Below are 17,623 nucleotides of genomic sequence, written 5' to 3'. Positions count from 1 at the left end.
TCTCAGAACAACCTTATCCAGATTCTAAAAGCACTTGGCAAAAGTCATCTGGTATCAAGTATTAGAAATCCTTTTTCAAAAATGAGAAGTGAGAGCACTGTGGATTTTTCCAGGAGAGGAGAATAAAGATTTTGTACTTTGCCATTAAATATTCTAATAATTATTTCAGTACCATATTATTCCATAAAGTAATCTGTACGGCAAGCTTTTATATACTGTGTGTTGTATGCTAGGTCGACTCCTAACAGTACAACAAGACAATTAACAGCTTTTGACTTTTAAATCTAGTCTGTTTCTCTCTACTATGTAAAGAAAGCTGGCACTGGAGTTACATATTTATGTGGAGTGATTTTATGGCTTGAAATAATCCTCACACCTCAACTCCATCCACAACAATTTCTATCATCTTGAATTTATTCTCCTTGCCTTGATTCTATAAATAAAGAAAAAAAAAACCTCTTGCCTTAATCTTCATTTATCTGCTTTAGTCTGAAAAGTGCTTTAATATTATAAATGTGGCTGTAAATCTACTTTTTTGAAGCACAATTTACCGCTTTAGACTCTATCACGATGCTATGGAAAAAATGATTAGGTGTCTGAAATGCAAGTCACTATTACGTTATTTTTAAATCACAACTTACTGCTATTATAGTGATTCTTAATTTCCTAGAATGCCTCCAGTGTTATCTAAAATTGTCCAAAAGGTTAACGTTAAAAACAACAGCAGGTGTGTGCCAGGTGTGGGTCTTTCCGCAGAGAGACGGGTAGTGAAATGAAATACAAACAGGGCTTAACACTACAGGAAGGTTGGCGGAGGATCTTCCAGTTTTTAAAAGTGGTCTTTCTTTTGCACTCTTGGTTTTTCTCACTGTCAGCGTTAGAGTAGGAAACTGGGCTTGGACAATATCACTGACTGGCGGAATGTTACAGACCAGCACAATTTTGTGTGTGTGCCTCTGGTTTGCTCTTGTATAGGTGTTGCTATTGTCTGCCTTACTGAGATGACATAAGAATAAAAAACACACTGTACTTTTGAGGTTAAGCTTGTCAACCTGGCCATTATTTCTTTCTGATAATCTTTGCTCACTCCTATAATCCTTTGTAAGGATTTCATTTCCCCTTATGTTTTACCTTCTCTTAGTAACTGCATGTTACTCTCCCAGCTTTATTATTCATATTTTTCAAGGGTGTACATGACATGTAAATATTATTCATATTTTTTCAAGGGTAGTACAGCCACTTTCCTTTTATCGGTCTTTGAAGATGGAATTTAATATATGCTCTCCTGGGGCTTCCCTGGTGGCGCAGTGGTTGAGAGTCCGCCTGCCAATGCAGGGGACACGGGTTTGTGCCCCGGTCCAGGAAGATCCCACATGCCGCGGAGCAGCTGGCCCTGTGAGCCATGGCCGCTGGGCCTGTGCGTCCGGAGCCTGTGCTCTGCAACGGGAGAGGCCACAACAATGACAGGCCTGCATACCACCAAAAAAAAAAAAAAAAAAAAAAAAAAGATCACCAAATGGCCTCTATGTGTTAAATTGTACGTTCTCATCAGGCTGAAAATTTGCTTCCTTTGAGGCAAAAAAAAAAAAAAAAAAAAAAAAAATATATATATATATATATATATATATATATATATATATATATATATGCTCTCCTACTTTTTGATGACTTCTCACACCAGCAAGACAGTATCTGATCTTCTTGCCCTAATAAAATAGAATTGGTTTTTTATCCATGAATTTTTATCCATGTACTTAACAAATCCATACTGACCGCTTACTCTGTGTCAAAAGCAGAATGTATATATAATCATACATGCATCCCAGATGACAACTGGGGTCCCCTTTCCTTGGATATTTAGGAAAAAATATTCAAACACTTACTGCACATCCCAGAGGAAGCCCATCACCTCTGGCAAAGTTTTGTTGTTGTTTGCTGTTGTTTTAGATTCCATGGGCTTATATTCTCACGGTCACCTCACTCTAATTTCCTGAAGACTCCAATGACTTGATTTTCTTTGTGTCCTGCCTTCCATGGCTTTTCTATTTTCTATGCCATGAACAGACCCAGATGTGGAGTTAGCCATTTTCCCTTAATTTCCTGCAAAACATAAGGCATTCTTGCATGCAATGCAAGATAAATGCAAGGCAATAAAGTTGCATGCAACTTTATTAAAGGTTTGGGGTGATGGAGTGACAGAGAACCAAACAGAAGATAACTGAATGTGAATGCTACCCTACTCCCTTTTTAGAATCTCTTAGGCCACATTCACTACCAGGACCCGACAACTTCACTCCACCAGCCACCTATTTATGGAGGTGGCTTGTTCCTTAGCTCTCTCTCTAGTCCCCTTACATTTTTCCCTTGTTTGCCTCCAACCTCCCCAAATTCCTGCTAATTTTAAATGCAAAGCAGTTTCATTCTCTCTTAATTTCACTGGACCATTCCAAATCATACTCTGGAGGTCACAGCCACAATGGACTGTGAACATATTTATTTATTTATTTATTTTTTTGCAGTACGCGGGCCTCTCACTGTTGTAGCCTCTCCCGTTGCGGAGCACAGGCTCCGGACGCGCAGGCTCAGCGGCCATGGCTCACGGGCCCAGCCGCTCCGCGGCATGAGGGATCTTCCCGGACCGGGGCACGAACCCGTGTCCCCTGCATCGGCAGGCGGACTCTCAACCACTGCGCCACCAGGGAAGCCCTGTGAACATATTTTATTCAATAGAAGACTCTCTATAGCTAAAATCTGCCACTGACTTAGAGGCAGAAGTGGCTGCAGGCAGTTTTGGTTTTAAAAAGCAATATAGTTTTCCCTTCCCTGACTTGTGTAAACAACATACTGTGAGAGGAATCATTGCGGAGACCTAGGCAGAACGTGGTGTGATGGTCCAGAGGAGACACTTGGGAGAGGAGAAAAGCTTCACAGAGATTTGAACTGGTTTTAAGGTATGAGAATATATGTATCAGTCAGAACACTGGGGAAAAGGACAAGAGAACCATTTATTCCAGGTTACTATATAAATATTAGTACAATTAGGGAAACCTATTACTTGTAATTAGTAAAAGTGTGATATCATTTTTTCACCCCTCATATTTAAACTATGTTGTTATTCTTTCTCAGTTCACCCTCTTATCATTTAACCTTTTCAAATCCTCACTCTCATTGCATCTACTGTGTATTTCAACCTCTGCTCCTTTCCCTCTTCTAGTCTTTCTAGTCCCTCTTCTGTCTTGACCTGCCTTCTTACTCTATGATCCACCATTTCGACTATGTTCTCTTTAACAGGCTTGACTGTGCCACCGCCCTCACCAGGAGCTTACACAACTTGTCAGTTCTCAGGACTGGATAATCCCACATTTCCCCTTTTACTCTGTCTCCTTGCTAGCTATCTCCAGAGAAAATTATGAAATGAGAGCTGAAACTAAAACGATGTCCTGTCTCTGTGCTAAATAATAACTGGGTAGACTTTCCTGTCCCTATGTTAAATAATACTGAAAGCAAGCACAAAATAACTTAACTTCTTGCTCCAGGAAACTATTTCTCCTGAGAAACGTGACTGACAAGTTGATCATCAAGATTCCTTTCAAGAGCTTCCCTGGTGGCGCAGTGGTTGAGAGTCCGCCTGCCGATGCAGGGGACACGGGTTCGTGCCCCGGTCCGGGAAGATCCCACATGCCGCGGAGCGGCTGGGCCCGTGAGCCATGGCCGCTGAGCCTGCGCGTCCGGAGCCTGTGCTCTGCAACGGGAGAGGCCACAGCAGTGAGAGGCCCGCGTACCGCAAAAAAAAAAAAAAAAAGGTTCCCTTCAAGACCCTTGCCTCCCTGTGCACATTACTCTAAAATTATGATGTCATAACTCTGCATAAGCCCAACCAGCTTCGTGGTTGGCAAGACCTGCCTAAACATCATTCAGTCAGGTTCTAAATCCTACAAGCATCCTCCTCTGACTTGACATCCCTCTTCCAAGATGCTACTAATGCTCTATCAAGGTGCTCTTCTCTCTTACTGAAGTCTAATAAACTTAGCTTTGCTTGATAAAGACCTTTTCCTGGTGACCTTTAGGGGAGTCAACAAGAAGCATTCTCCTTTGATGTCCTGTAGCTTCATGCTCTAATTTCTGCTCTCTCCTCCCTACAGTCTAGCAATTTTTTCATTCCTCTATTATCCTTTTTTAAACTTTCCCCCCGAGATGTCCATAGCAACACTATCTCTCAATTTCAGCGAATGACCTGATTTCGTCTTCTCTGTCCCTAAGAAGATAGGAAATGAACTATAAGGACAGTTACAATTTGGTCTTCTCTCTCCGAACGATCTTCTCCACTAGTTTCTATAGCTCCTGTGATCTTTATCTCACTGCTGCTCTTTCTAACTTGTCTTTTGCCATTTACTCCTTAAATAAAAGTGTTCCACAAAGTTTTTCTTTTACCCTCTGTTTGAGGACAATTTCATTCAGTTTCATAGCTTCACAGTGATCTTTATGCAGGTAGTTTTACTAACCTGCTTTCCTATCTCTAACCTCTTCTTGTATGACCTTCAAGCAGAAAACTGTGCCAAGAATAACAAACCTCGGTTTCAACACAACTCACAATTTACTCAGGCTTCTCCAAGCCCGCAGAGTTGGCCTTGACCTTGGTCCTGTCCTGTCTTTGGCTTGCCTGGCCGAGTCTTAGCAAAGAGTCCTGCTAAGTCATCTCCCACCTATGACATCTGATCAAGTTCCTCATCCCCTGCCTTTATGGATAAGTCCTTGGCCAACCTTTAGCAAGAATCTTGTTAGGTCAGTTTAGCAAGAATTCCCCTCCCCTCGATATCTTGTCGGAGTAATCTTCTATCCACTGACCCCTTCATTCTGCCCCTTGGCTATAAGTCTCCACTTGTCCTGGCTGTATTGGCAGTAGACTCCAATTTCTCTTCCCTATTGCAAACCCCTACTTCAACAGTCGAATAAAATCTTCCTTACCATTGTAACAAGTGTCAGAATCAGTTTTTTTTTTTTTAATAGAACAGAGGACAGCACACAGACTCAATGCATCCCACCTACCCATCAGCTAGTGCAGGGATGCTATATCAATTTCCCTAAATCCAGACGCCAGCTGGGAGTAAGGGAGGGAGTAAACCCTGAATTGAAGAGAAATGAACCCAAAGAGCCTGAGTAGTAAACCCCAAGAATTAAGTTGAAATAGTATCATCAAGCGGTTCTATTTGCAATGAAAATTGGGACCTGGTAAGCCAAGTGCAAGTATGGAAAAGTAAAGAGAGTTGTGTGGCTTTGTATATCTCAGCAGCTTTATTTCATTTAAGAGCCACGTACTTCTGAAACAATATCACCTCTAGGATAATTTAATTTTTTCGACCCCAGAAAAAGAAAATGGACTTTTTGTAGAGACTGATTACTGTCTGTGTACAGAGCTATTTGCCTTCTCACAGTAACTCTCTATACTTCGAGGGGAGTCAGGGGGGCTTCACAAACTGAGTTATTCCTGGGAGTCCTTTACAGTGAGCCTTTCTCATTTATTAAACATTGAGACATTTACAGCCTCAGGTATGCTATGCTTCTCCACCATATAATTTGCATCACTTAATCAGTACTTATTTTTCATTCTTCACAAACCCAATCCAAATGCATACCTGTGTTTACAAGCTCTCCAACTACTAGCCAGAGGGGTCTGTCACACACAGTCTAGCTCTCCACAAAATTTCGCGAGCTGGTATGCAGCAGGCAGTAAATGTCAGCCTGACAAATTGCTAAATCCAGAAAGGCCTCTCCTCCCATCAGTAAGCACTTTTCAGATCATTTTGCTTTTAAGTTTTTAATAGAAGAGGGAGAGGGGAGAAAAAATAGTAATGTACTTTGCTCAGACTGATTGAGTTATAAGTCTATAGCTTTCCCCCATACAAAGAGAATGTTATTCTTTTTACAGTTCTGGGTCTGGTAGATTTCTGGAAGACCAGGGAAAAAGCACATCACTTTGGAGGTGTAATTTTTTTCTTTATTTTTCTCCTGAGGGACAATGGTAGTAGTTCAAAAAATGGAGTGAAATGATTTTGAAAAATTGAGTGTAGTTAATGTATTTATTACTGTCTTTTGCAAATTGTGGAATGCTGGCACTCTGATATTCTAACATATTTTCTGAGGCTTTCTGTATGCAATTTGTCAGTGTATGTGTATAGTTACAAGCGCTCTTTCTTTGGAAAAAGGCCTCTTTGTACTGGAATCTGAAGGAAAAAAAGAGTTTAAACGGGGTGTATTTAAAAATAATCTGCTGAATCAACATATTTGGAACAATGTGTCGTTAAATATTCATTCTCTCTATTTCCTCACCTACAGGCACATAATCAAGGAAAACTCTGAGGTCATGGATATACCTTCAACTTGAAATGAAATTCAAGGATGAGGACCCTTGCACTGGTATGAGCTTGAACTAAACACCTATAAAGCCACTTCCAAATTTGAAACTCACTTTCTCAGATAATTTAAGCTCTTAAATTTTATTTGGCATTAATTATTTGACTAATTCAGGTGATAACATTTTAGGGTATATTTATCATTCAAGTTCAAACTTATATTTGATTTGTAGCTTTCTTGTGCTGGATGGATTCTATTTCCCATATTTCATCTACCGTGAAGCCTGGAGATGATGTTAGAATTCTACCAGTTATCAGACTATCATAACTCCTAAACCATTGCTTTTCATCCTTTGAGCAAAGTCTTTCCCTCTCCTGAAGCTCCTATCTTCAGATTTTATCACCTTCCTTGGTGTCGTTCACGTCTACTCAACACCTGGTCTTTCTTTGTGGTCTCTGTCTTTCCATGTTATCTCCTCAAATCCCATGATGAATGACTTCGGCATCCATGGCATCAGTAATCCACCACTGTGACTTCACTGTTCCCTGATGTCCTTACCTTCCATAACTATCATCTAGACTGCAGAAACCTATACCCATGGGCACACCTATGATCTGGCTCTGTGCAACTGTTCCACTTCTGAAATTCTAAAGTCTATTTTACTCTAACCTCCAAATACACACTCCATCTTTGACCTCATTGAAATCCTTGACTCAACCATTTCATCCCAGTTTTCACCTCCCTTTATGACAATTTTCTTCCCCTTCTACATTTCTTAGTTAAGATTGCATTCCACTATAGGAAAGAGAAAATTCAACCAGTGGTTTAGTTTAAATAAGTAGGTGCTTACTTTTCTCATGCAATAGAGAATTTAGAGGTAGAAGGTTACCACAGGGATTTTAGGCACTCTGTATTCATTTTCTAGGGCTGCCATAGCAAAGTACCGCAAACTGAGTGACTTAATAGAAATTTATTGACTAACAGTTTTGGAGGCCAGAAATCCAAGATCAAGGTGACAGCAGGGTGGGTTTTTCCTGAGGTTCGTGAGGAAGAATCTGTTCCATGTCTCTCTCCTATTTTCTGGTGGTTTGCAGGCAATCTTTGGCATTCTTTGACTTTGTAGAAGCCTCTCCTGATTTCACCTTTCATCTTCATGTGCTGTTTCTCTTTTTATGAGAACACCAGGCATTTTGGATTAAGGCTCACCCTACTGACCTCGTTTTGACTTACCTCTGTAAAATCCCTATCTTTAAATAAAGTCACTTTGTGAGGTACTGGGAATTAGGACTTCAATATATGAATTTTGAGGGACACAATTCAACCTATAACATGCTCTGTAACATCATCATGGGTCCAGGCACTTTCCTTCTTTCCTCATCACCACCCTTAGCTTGTTGGCTTTGATTCTCGTGTGTGTTGCCTCACACTTAACAGATAGCTGCTGTACCTCTAGGACTGCTCCACATTCAGGGCAGGAAGTGGAAGGAAGTGAGAAATGGCCACACTGTCCACATCTGGTCCTTTTTATCAAGAAAGCAAGAGCTGCCTTAGGTTTTTATCATGAGGCAGAACTGGATTATGAGGTCAGAACTGGATCATGAGGTCAACTTCAGCTGAAATAAAAACTGGGAAGTAAAGTATTTAGCTTTCCAGTCTCACTAGGAGAGAAAGACAAGGGAGAAGAAGGCTGGGAATTGGTGTTGAGTGAACATCCCTGTATTGTCCACCACAGCAGGTTTAGCCATTTTCTTACCAACCCTCTAATATCCTCAGCATATATGTGTTCGTAGCATCTGCTTTGCTAATCTCCAACCTTAGATGATCCCATCACCTACCTTCTCTGTTAACCACATCCAGGCCTGGTGGGAGCTCCTGGAGGAAACCTCTCATCCTCTAAACTGGAACCACTGCTAATCCATGGTCTCCAACCAAAAGAGTCTCTAGGATTATTTAGAAATACTTGTGCACATCTCTGATCAGCTCCCTCTTCTGTTCGTCATTGAAATTCCAAACTACTATGGTTTTCTTCATTTACTCTCCTGCCACCCACTCTCTGTCCCTAGGAAAACTGTGGTTATTATTGTGAATAGCCTCAATTTTCTTTTCGCTTACTCTACTGGTCTCGACTTTCCTTCGAGTTCCCTAGTCCCCTTTGGCTTGTTCAAAGTTGATTCCTTAATACAGGCTCTTTATCTTATTTCCTCTAGCCTCCCCCGGACTCTGCTGCTTGGATTACTCCCTCTGTTGTCCAATTTCCACCCTTTCCCTTGCTATTATCTTCTTTTTTAGCTATAAACATGTTCAAGTCTCTTCCACTGAAAAGTAACTAAATCCATCATTTCCTGCATACACACATTCTTCTCCAGCTACCACTCTTCTCTGTCTTCTAATTTTTCTGATAAACTTCTTGGAGTAATAGCCTTTACTTGTCTTCATCTCTTCTCCTATTAATCACTCTTAAACTTATTATAGTCAGCACCTTGATCATCGAGTAAGATTCTGTGGTAATTTCTATTGACCTCCAAAGTGCCGAGTCCAACCGACTTTTTAAAGTTCCCATCTTATTTCAAGCATTTGACATAGACATTTTCTAATCCCATGGCTTCTGAGATGTGACTCTCTCTTGACTCTCCTCCTCTCTGATTTTTTTTCTTTCTGCCCTTTACTTCTCTTCCTTACATGTATTTTGTTCATTTTTTAAATTGAAATATGGTTTTACTTTTTGAATAATTATAATTTTTAAATAAAATGTTATAAGACCTTTCCAAAGTCAGTTTGCAAGTAGTGTAGAACTAGCGCAGCTCAGAACCCCCTTCTCCAAGGTGTTCCTTTGGGTCATGTCTGGCACTCTGTGACAATGTTTCTAAATTGAAGTGTAGCTGATTTACAATATTGTAGTAGTTTCCGGTGTATAGCAAAATAATTTGGTTATACATATGTATGCCTATATCTATATTCTTTTTTAAAACATTCTTTTCCATTATAGTTTATTACAAGATATTGAATATAGTTCCCTGTGCTATACAGAAAATCCTATTGTTCATCTATTTTGTATATGGTAGTGTGTATCCGTTAATACGATACTCCCAGTTTATCTCCCTCACCCCCTTCCCCTTTGGCAACCATAAGTCTGTTTTCCATGCCTGTGAGTCTGTTTCTGTTTTGTAAATAAGTTCATTTGTATCATATCTTAGATCCCACATATAAGTGATAACATATAACAGTTTGTCTTTCTCTGTCTAACTTACTTCACCTGGCATGATAATCTCCAAGTCCATCTGTGTTGCTGCAGATGGCATTATTTGATTCTTTTTATGGCTAATATTCCATTATATATATCTATTCTATATCTACTTTTATATATATCAATATATATAGATATAGATATATACCACATCTTCTGTATCCATTCATCTGTTGATGGACACTTAGGTTGCTTCCATGCCTTGGCTATTGTAAATAGTGCTGCGATCTTTACATGTATTTTGCATGTTTCATCTCCCTGGAGCTCTGTTCTTAGCCTCCTTCTCTGCTGGTTCTCTACATCCTCTCTGGGCAATCTCAGCTACTCCCACATTTTCAGCGTGACTCAAATCTTTACCCATCTCTCCCTTAAGTTCTTATTATTATGTTAAACTGCCTACCAGAAATTGATTACTAGCATTCCACAGGCATCTTAAACTCAACTTGTTCAAAGTTCAATTTATCATCTGCTTTTCCTCCTTACTTTTCTACCTTGGTGAAAATGGGTCCTGTATCATCCTATCTCACCACTGAATGATCAGCACATTTTAAGTTCTTACAGCTGAATTTCCTTCCTTTTTTTCCACTGCTCCCTTTGCTTAGCTCATTATCTTTTGCCTTCTCTAGAGAAATAGGCCTAACTGATGTACCTTCCTCCTGTCTTACAGCCCAGTGATCCATCCTCCAACCTCTAAATCACTGTTACAGTACCTATCAATACAAATTATGCCCATGCTTGAAATAAGGCTACACATAACAAAGTCCTTGCCTCCTTCTCAGGCCTTACGTCTTGCTGTCCCTCCCATCTCTGCATACCCTATGCTCTAGGTGTATCAAATTACTTGTGGTGTTCAGTGAAAAGAATAGTCAATCTGTTTCACACATATATGCCTTTGGTAATATATCCTCTGTCATCATTTGATGATCATCTACTCATCTGAAACTCTCCTTTTATGAAGACATTCCTCACCCCTTCACCATTCTTCAGGGAGAAATGTCTACTCTCTCGTGCTCCTTCCGTATCCTTACGTCAAAGCTTCTTGACACTTGGTTACATTTTCTTATTTACATGTCTGACTTTCCCTTCTAGATTCTAATGAGATGGAGGGCAGGGACTGACGCTTGTGCATCTGTGTGGCCACAGCACCTAGAAAGCCTGGCATGCAGTTGTAGGAATGTATGAATGAACTCCTGTTTAGAGGAGTAGAAAATCACACTGAGTTTAAAATTTAAAACGTGAGGCTTAAATATTGATTCCACTGATTATCATCCGTGTCACTTTGGGCAAGTTGTTTGAACTTTGTGACTCCCAGTTTTATATGAATATTTTTGAGCTCTTATCTCTTGTGCTAATGTGTGCATTTAAGCCACAGGGTTTTTCCCATCTATTGTGAGCTTTTATAGACATAATGTATGTGAAAGCACCTTGTAGTCTGTTAAGATTTATTCCAGTGTCAGGTGTAGTATAATTGCTGTGATCAATGCTTAGATATTAGCAAACATTGATGAAAATAAGAGCACTGATGAGTAACTTTTGGGCAGCAACATGCATTTGCTATTAGTGAGAATAATGACATGCATTTATTTTCATTAGTTGAGTAGTGTTTGTAATTCAAGGTTAATACATATAAGGACTTGTTTTTGTTTATGCCTGAGCAGGCAGGCATATTTGAATTAGTTTTCTTTCCAGAATATCAGTTGATTAAGAGGTGAGAAATACCCCTGAAACACTAAATTACATTTATTTGTTTGTCTGTTTGTTAATAGTTAACATCCACTTGCATTTCGATTTTCTCTTTGGAAGTGTGCAAAATTCTCCTTTCTGTCTACTTAAGTCATTTCAGCAGACTTACTTCATCAAAGCCAATTTGAATTTGACACTGACCATGAAAGTATGTATTTATATATTTTGTGTGGTATTTCGTGTTTCATTTCTCAGGCTTATGGCCTAACGTTCTGACCTCTGTGCTGTAATCCCATTCTGGTAGGAGAAGCTGCTTCCCTGCGTGTTTTATGTTCTATTGTTTCATTTGCCTTTGAGATTGTGATATCAAACCCTTTTCTGCAATTGAGGATAGAAACTATCCATGCTTGAATAAATTTTTTTTAGCAAATTTGTGAGGTAGGCAGTATTTACCTGAGATCTATTGATCTCCATGTCTCCTACTGTCGGTGTTTCCTCTCCTAATTTTCCCCACCCATTCCTCTTCCCTCACTGCGTACTCTGCATCCGTATTCACTGCTCCCGATAGCAAAGCCATTTCCAACAGAGGAGACAGAGTGAAAGTCATTGTTATGAGTTGAATTGTGTCCCCCCAAATTCATATGTTGAAGCCCTAACCTCCAGTACCTCAGAATGTGACTGTATTTGGAGATAAGGTATTTAAAGAGGGATTGAGTTAAAATGAGGCCCTTAGGGTGAGTCCTAATCCAGTCATGGGAGTCTTTATAAGAAGAGAAAATTTGGACAAACAGAGAGACGCCAGTGATATGAAGGCACGGAGAAGACTGTGTGAGGACACAAGGAGAAGATGGCCATCTGTCAGCCAAGGAGAGAGGCCTCAGGACAAACCAACCTTGTCAACACCTTGATCTTGGACTTCTAGCCTGCAGAACTGTGAGCAAATAAATTCCTGCTGTTTAAATCATGCTGTCTGTGTTACTTTGTTATAGCAGCCCTAGTAAGCTAATATAGCCAGGAAGTAGGACACACCTGGCAACACGTGTGGTTGGAGAGTGATAACTGAGCGGCTGGAGAAGGTAAAAGCCAGGTCATAAGGGCCCTTGTTAGACATTGTAAACTGTATATTACAAGGAATGGGGGGCCACTTTCAGTGTAAATACGGAATTAGTCGGATCAGAGTTCTACTTTAAAATGATCACTTAGGCATTAATGGATTGGATAGAGGGGGTAAATATATGATGAGACCAGTTGGGGAATGGGCTTACTGCTACCTTGGTGGAGATTGTGGTTTGACCTAGAAGAAAGGGTGAGCTTGAGGTGTGAGAGGGAGATAGATCTTGTGTTAGACACTTATTGCTCACAGAAAATTACCCCCAAAACTTGCTGTAACTTAAAACAGCAAACATTTATTATCTCATGGTTTTTGTGGGTCAGAAAGTCCTGAGCGGCTTAGCTGGGTGGGTCTAGTTCAGAGTCTCTCATGAGGTTGCAGTCAAGATGTTGACTGGGCCTGGAGGATCCATTTTAAGAAAACTCGTGTGGTCTCTGTCGGGAGGTTTCAGGTCCTTGCCAACTACTTACCAGAGGCATCGGTTCCATGTCTCTTAGACCAATCCATAGCGTCAGCTTGAGGGTTTCCATGGCATGGCGACTGACCTCCTCTAGAGCCAGGCATCTAGGAGATATCACTACTAAAGCGTAATGATGACTTAATGACCTGGTCACATATCGTCACTTCCTCTGTTTTCTATTCAACAGAAATGAGACTGTCACTGAGTCCCGTCTACATTGGAAGGCAGTGGAATCGGGTTCCATCTTTTTTTTTTTTTGCAGTACGCGGGCCTCTCACTGTTGTGGCCTCTCCTGTTGCGGAGCACAGGCTCCGGACACGCAGGCTCAGTGGCCATGGCTCACGGGCCCAGTCGCTCCGCGGCATGTGGGATCTTCCCGGACCGGGGCACGAACCCGCGTCCCCTGCATCAGCAGGCGGACTCTCAACCACTGCGCCACCAGGGAAGCCCTGGGTTCCATCTTTTGAAGGGAGAAATGTGAAGGATTTATGGACACATTTTATAGGGAGGCTGTTACTATAGTCCAGGCTAGAAGCAATGAGGCTCGGGATAGTACAGCGGCTAGAGGCACCCACTTGAGGCACTGTTATCAGGATGTCCCTTCTGGGCAGTTCATATGGTGGATGCAGGGCTTGCTGCCCTGTTGGCATCATTGTGTGAAGATAAAGGTGCACTGAGTGAGACCATGGCCTCACGTCATCCTCTCAATCGACATCCATTTGCAGTGCACTGTAGAGCTGTAAGCTCTGGCTGTGTCTCCAAATCAATCTCGCCGTGACTTTCACTCATTGATTTTAGTTCTGTGAACTTGAGAGGATGAGATAAATTCCATTGCCTTTTAAAAATGACAGTCATTCAGTATTTGAGGAGCGCTATCACACTGTCACCTAAGACTTCTCTTCAGGGAAACTTTCATTCTTTGTTGAAAGGACATGGTTTTGAGACTCTGGTTCTGTTCTCCCCCCTGAAGATGGAGTCCAGTTTGTTATCTCCCCTCTGACCTGAGCAAAACACTCCATGTGTATTCTGGTTAGTGAGGTAGACGTTTCCTTTAACAGCACATTCACTGCATTTCTATGAATGTAGGCTAAGAGAAGCTGCATTTATTTTTTTCCTGCTAGCTGCATTACCCAAGCATCATCTAAAATACTTGGGCTTAATGCACATCTCATTTTGTACAATTTAGTTATTTGAATATAGATTCTGGACTTTTCCTTTATCTTTGCTTTTTTTTAAACACCTCTTTTGCTTGTATGAAGGGTTTATTATTATTATTCAACAGATGTTAGTGTTCTTATCCTCAAATAGTGGGCCATCTATTCTTTGTATTTTTTTTTTGGCCGCACTGCCATGGCATGCGGGATCTTACTTCCCCACCAGGGATTGAACTAGGGCCACGGCAGTGAAAGTGCTCAGTCCTAACCACTGGACCGCTAGGGAAGTCCCATCTTCGTGCATATTTTTTATGTAAAAACACCAATCTCAATAATAAATCCTTTTAATTTCCTTCACGTAATTTAGACTAAAGCCTCGTTTCATTTTCATAGTGTTGGCATACTGTGAGGTACCCTTGCGGTTTTTTTCCTTTTTATGTATCTTTTGCTCAGGTAGTTGCACTTGCCCATCAAACTAGAATCTCCTACTGCATTTGGCTGGTGCCAGCGGTGACATCACGGTGTCAGTTATAGTGCTTGAGAACAGCTCTACCATATCTTTGGAAACTCCAAATGCATTAGAGTGTGGCCCGTCCTTTTCTCAGAGACAGGAAAAGGAAATCAGAAAGTGTTCACTGAAATGGATGTCAGGAGTCCACACGGAGGGCCACTCTACCTTGCTTGGTGATAACTCCCTGTTTAGCTACTACATAAATAAACTCAAAACATCTAATTAAAGCATTTCATTTTATCCCAGGAGATGTGTCTCATTGTGAGCTAGTGAATAAGTTCATGGGTTGACATGAAACATTTTACTGCTTCCAAGGAAACTAATACTTCCGAAAAGATTCAGCTGTGAGGCCAGTGTGTGAAGAGGGTTTTAGGGAAATACAAAGCAAAGCAGATTACAGCTCCTAAACCTGAGGTCCATTGAAAGAAACCTGGTCCTCCAATGTCTTTTTGCTTGATCTAATGAATGATATTCGTTGTTTTTGTTTGTTTATTTTATAAAGCCCAGGCTCTTTAGCATGGTACCAAGTATTTAAGCCTAAGAGTGGATTCCCCTTTCTCCTCCTTAGGCTAGTTTAGTTTGCTCTGTTTTAGACTGACATCTGGTGGTCAAGAAGGATCAACCAATTGCCCTTGCAGTAAAAGAATTCTATCAAAGCAAAGGCGTGGCCATTTTGTGGTCAGCTATTGCCAGGAAATACTCCACAGGATTATTTATTTTCACTTTCTCTTGTACATAAATCAGAGGGGCTGTCTGAATTTGACCACACTTATCAAAGTCTTTAAAAATACTTACAGTGTTTTGACCACCACTTTAAAAAATATATCTCAAATAAAGGCATGCAGACAGATTTATGTATAAGCATGTTCCTCAAAGTGTAATTTATAATAGCAAATTTGGAACTAACCCAAATATTCAAAAACAAGTATTGTTAAAATTAGAGTGTTGCATTCCATGGTGCGCTCATACTTTAGAGGAACATTTAATGACATGGGAAAATGTTTATGATGTCTTACAAAGTGAACAAAACCAATTAGAAAACAAGTAAAGTTCCATGATCCTGGTTTTGGTTTTCTGTATACTTCCTCCTTTCAAAGGCATGAACGTGTAATATTTTTGGAAGCAGAAGGTAAAAAAACCCCAACATCATAAATGTTATATAAGTATGGCTACATGCATAGTAGAGTATCCAACTTTTTTCAAAGTAACCAGTCCTTTAAGATATCTCACCTGAAACTTTGTCCAGTAAACACGTTCCTATAGAATACTGGTGCAAAAGGTCATGAACAATTGTTTCACTGTTCTTGGGATAAGTGATAATCCAGGAAGCTTGAGCACGCAGCTGCCACTCCAAGTTTGCTAACGGGTCTTGTGGCTGAGACAAAAAGCATGATATTTCTTGCATGGCCCTAAAGACTCATTAATTTGTTCTAAGGCTTATATTTTGCTTCTAAGAGTTGGTGGTGGGGCAGTGGAAGAAGATACAATTTAAATCTCTGTGCCATAACCAGGGTTCTATTTTATAATTGGACACAGTCCATTTCTTACAGCATTTTTAAGACGTAGCTTTGAGATTTTTCTTTGTGCATTGAACAGGTATAAATAGACTGCTTTGCTTGCTTCATTGGGGGATTTGCCCAGAAAGAGAAGGCTAAAGGGATCTCACAGGATGGAGCTAGGAGCAGCTGCCCTTGTGTCCTGAGAGCAGCTGTGTGGTGAGCCCAAACCAGCTAGGTGTCCCTTTCAAGGGGCTTTACATTTCACGGTTGTTTGCTTAATATATTTGGACACAATTTCCACATACATGGTTAACATGCCACTTTTGTCTATTCTCAGGGCACCAGGTGGCAGCTCCAAGAAGAGGAAAATTGTTTTCAGAGCTCCCTGCTGGCTCAATCAACGCTTTTCAGTTCTCTTAATGAGATGGTTAACCTCTTTTCTCATTTAACCAATCGGTCAACAAAACTTTGATGGCTCTTACAGGAGTTGTTTATGATTTTCACTCATACAGGTATTAACGCCATTGCCCTTAGATTGACAAACAGGAATTCAACTAATCCTCCAGCTCTGGTTGGAAATAGATCCCCTTATGGATCTTCTACCCCATAAATTCTGCTAAATTCCTGGCTGGGGCGTAACGAACATTGCTACTTAGTCATTTTCAGAGAAAAAGAAATGAAATCTGACTGGCATACATTAACCTGTGTGTGTGTGCTTCTTAAACACATGTGCAAAGACACACTGACTTATTCATCTGACTATTACCTTATCTGACTTTAAATATGAATGTGCATAGCGGACTATGGTTAAGTGAATATTACATTTTTTTTAGTTATTAAGCAGTTCTTCCTCTTCTGTCAGTCATGTTTTAGGAAGGATTTCAATAAATACTCATTGGCTGTTTTTATGTTTTGGTGCTTTTGTCTAAGTAAAACATTCTCAAAATAACATTCACTGGGAGATAGGACTCAATGCAGAAATATTCGCTTTAAACGTACCCTTTTGTATATAACGCAAGGTCATGTTCTATTGTCATAATGATCTTTAAGATGTGGTGGATGGAGTATTTAGAGCGGGAGTTACAGAAAATCAGGGACAGAGAATTTGCTTTTCAAAGTTAGACCTTTCTTGAAGTGTTCTAACTTCAAATAAAATTTTAACTTTTAAGAAGTTGTTCCCTGGGCTTCCCTGGTGGCGCAGTGGTTGAGAGTCCGCCTGCCGATGCAGGGGACACGGGTTTGTGCCCCTGTCCGGGAAGATCCCACATGCCGCGGAGCGGCTGGGCCCGTGAGCCATGGCCGCTGAGGCTGTGCGTCCGGAGACTGTGCTCCGCAACGACAGAGGCCACAACACGAGAGGCCCGCGTACAGAAAAAAAAAGAAAAAAAAGAAAAAAAAAAAAGAAATTGTTTCCACTCTTCCTTCTGTTTAATACACTTGGCTACTTTCTGAAGTTTATCACTCATCAAAAGTTTAGGGAAGATCTTCCCTTCTTCTTTTTTTTTTTTTTTTTTTGCGGTACGTGGGCCTCTCACTGTTGTGGCCTCTCCCGTTGCAGAGCACAGGCTCAGCGGCCATGGCTCACGGGCCCAGCCGCTCCGCAGCGTATG

At 40.7% G+C, this 17,623-nt stretch overlaps 1 long non-coding RNA gene across 1 annotated transcript in view; it reads left to right on the top strand.

The window, feature by feature from the left end:
• The window catches only part of LOC137223812 (uncharacterized), a 30,377-nt gene extending 13,460 nt beyond the window's left edge, over positions 1–16,917 (top strand). The window contains exons 3-5 of the long non-coding RNA XR_010943075.1: positions 6,334–6,414; positions 12,070–12,211; positions 16,351–16,917. This is a non-coding gene — a long non-coding RNA (uncharacterized lncRNA). The remainder of the gene's footprint in view (positions 1–6,333; positions 6,415–12,069; positions 12,212–16,350) is intronic.
• Positions 16,918–17,623: the final 706 nt, after the last annotated feature.

The sequence above is a fragment of the Pseudorca crassidens genome, chromosome 4 (assembly GCF_039906515.1).
Source record: "Pseudorca crassidens isolate mPseCra1 chromosome 4, mPseCra1.hap1, whole genome shotgun sequence".
NCBI lineage: Eukaryota > Metazoa > Chordata > Mammalia > Artiodactyla > Delphinidae > Pseudorca > Pseudorca crassidens.
The sequence above is the reverse complement of the archived record's forward strand: the minus strand, read 5'-3'. Positions and strand labels throughout refer to the sequence as shown.